Below are 3,239 nucleotides of genomic sequence, written 5' to 3' on the forward strand. Positions count from 1 at the left end.
ACCGGATCGCATATTGACTCGGACGAGTTATTGGATTATGGTTGGACTGGTTCAACCGGGCATCAACCGATTTTTTTTTCATTTTTTTTATAATCATTTATATTTAATTTTATAGTAAATAAATCGTACTTTCTTTTACCCACATTAACTTATTAATCCCCCCAATTAAAACGTAAATCAAGTGTACTTTTCTTTTACACAAACGATATATCGACATACATATCACAACCCAATCACTTCAAATATTATTATGTTTTCCAATTTCAGAGTTTTTTTTTTAATTTGATTGAAACTTTCTTTTTCAACTTGACGGTAAAAAGAACGTCGTTTCAACCATTTTATTTGTTTATTTTTTTTAAATAAAAAAATGCACCATTTTGGGCATAGAAATCCGATTTTCAGTCGGGTTCTAACTCAACGATTCAACCGGCCAAACCATATTAGGTAAGGCAACAATTCGCACTTTAACCGGTTCAATCGGTCGGTCCAGTTCGGGTTTCAAAATACTGGCTTAAACTTTATAAAAACCTAAAATTTATTTTTAGTAAACACAAAAGGGACCAACTTAAAGAAAGGGTGAGTTACGAGTACACCCCAGAGGTGAGGTTAAGTTACAAAATAACCCCTATTGTTATCGAAATTACATCTACCCCACAAATAATCGGTCCGTTATGTTTTTAGGGTAAATTACGGCCACCCTCTAAGATATGATCAAGTTACGAAATAACTCATCATGTTTGGGTAATTACAACTACTCATCAACTATGAATCTTCTTACACGTCACTACACCAAAATGAGATTTTTCTAACGGCATAAGTTTGTGACTTCTAACGGATATATGCCGTTAGAAATTGCTAACGGCTATATCCGTTAGAAAATTTACTTATCTGTTAGTATTAATAATAATTTATTTGTATTAAATTAGTAACAATTGAAAAGTTATTCCTAACGGTTGGTATGTGTTAGTAATACATGAACTAAATCTATAATATATTATAGGGTAAATTACAAACACCCCCCTGAGGTATGGTTAAATTACAAAAAAACCCCTCTTGTTTGGATAATTACATCTACCCCCCTCAACTATGATTTTTTCATACCTTTATGGTGCCAAATTCAACATAGTCATCTAGATTCCGTGAAATGTGCTCTAGTTTGTACTCTTTGTGTAAAAAATACAGTTTTCGATGCACCACAAACTGATATATACAACCTAAAAATCACATATTATGGTCATCTTGGTTCATAATGTAGAGTTTGAATGGGATAAAACGGGTACAAAAGTGATAATATTCCATATAATCTCGAAGATTCCACTAAATTTGATGAGTTGAGGGGGGTGGTTGTATAGTTTCTTGTTGTGAACTTGGTTATCTGTATTATTTTGATGGGCATTTTTTGTGTTAAATTGTAGTCTATTTCAACTTGGGCAAAAGTAGAACTTATAATTTTATTTCATTTTACAGTTTCTTAATGATAACTTAGTTATCTGTGTTGGTTTTGATGGGCAGTTTTATTGTTAAATTTCAGTGTATGTCAACTCGGGCAAAAGTAGAACGGCTAAAGTAGTGAATGACTCGGATCATATCTAACATATTCTCTCATTCATACGGAATGAAGAAAATGACCCAACATTGGTGAGTCGTATAAGTAGTGATGAAAATCATAAAGATTTTTGAACTCATTTTTTTTATGTCCTGTATTAAAATATGTTGGACTTATTGTATGAGTTTTTATTATAATGTCTTGATATTTTCTGCTTTTAATTCTCAAGAAAACAATTTTTTTGACGTAGCATTACCTATCAGCTTATGTGTAATGTATTTGTTTGTTTGTCTAAGAATGCAATGCCTGAAGAAGAAGTTTTATTTCCATTTCCAAGATTATGCTGATTTGGTTATATGGAAGGTAGGAATCTCAAGTACATATTATTGAAATTCTAATTGACATCTATAGCCTTTTGATAACTTGTTGATTATGTGGCACCATGTCCAATTCTTAGACCGCCATCACCTATTGATCAAGTTTGGCAGTGTTGCAGTATCATGTATTATTACTATTGAATAGTACCATGTATTATTAATATTGAGTTTTACTAACTTATATTTCCTGGTGCCACAGGTAGGACGACATACATGTAATAATCTTGCATTTTTTGTTGTATATATAATGTGGAAACAATGCGTTTTATCATGTCTGCGTAATATTTTTGTACTAACATTTTTCATTATTTTTGACGATTTTTGTTGTATTACATCTGGTATGCTAAATGAACAAAAAGAGTTATAAGATCTATAGTTCTTTGTTCTTTGTCCATGGTTTATATCCACATGATTTCATGTCATTTTGTTCAACGCGATAAGAAAATATCAGGTAATTGCATTTTTATCTCACATAACTTTCTCTTGTTTATGGATTCAGGCCAAAATGCTCTGAATATCGGAACTGGGGGGAAGACCCCGGTATGGGTTATGGGTCGAGTTGGTGTTATTAACAGTTTGATAGGTAGGAATTCTATGATACCAGTTTCAAGGGATATGTTATTTTTCTTGTAGTTGGTTAGTATGAATATGTGTTTAAGTTCTCTGTTTGGTATAGAGTAGCATGAGTCTTAAGGACTTATGGTTATTGTATTGATTTATGGATAGTAAAATGTAATGGTGGATTGTATACATGGATTTTTTTACACATCAAATTCATTTTTTTATGTAATTATAGAGACCTTATGTTTTATAAATTGCAAATTATTCAAAATTCAGAGCAATATATATATATATATATATATATATATATATATATATATATATATATATATATATAGAATATTATTTATTTTATTTGAACTTTTTTTTTTGTTTTCTTTCTCTTAATTTTTCTAACGGCCATATCCGTTAGGAATTTAGAAGTAAGTGTTAAAACACAAACCGTTACAAAGATGTTTCTAACGGATAAGAACTGTTAGAAATATTTATTTTTGTAACGGTTTGTTAATTATTCTAACGGTTTATATCCGTTGGAAATATAGACCATTAAATTTCTCACGCACTATTTCTAACGGTTTTACCCCGTTAGAAAAAATATTTGTAATGGACATATCTGTTAGTAAATGGCGTTTTTGGTGTAGTGCGTCCACCCTATGGTGTCAAATTTAGTGGAATCTTCTAAATTATGTGGAATATTCTCCAGTTTGTACTCGTTTTACCCATTCGAGCTCCACATTTTGAAACAAGATGTGTCT

This window comes from Erythranthe guttata, chromosome 13, assembly GCF_056151865.1.
Source record: "Erythranthe guttata isolate IM_541 chromosome 13, IM_541, whole genome shotgun sequence".
Lineage (NCBI taxonomy): Eukaryota > Viridiplantae > Streptophyta > Magnoliopsida > Lamiales > Phrymaceae > Erythranthe > Erythranthe guttata.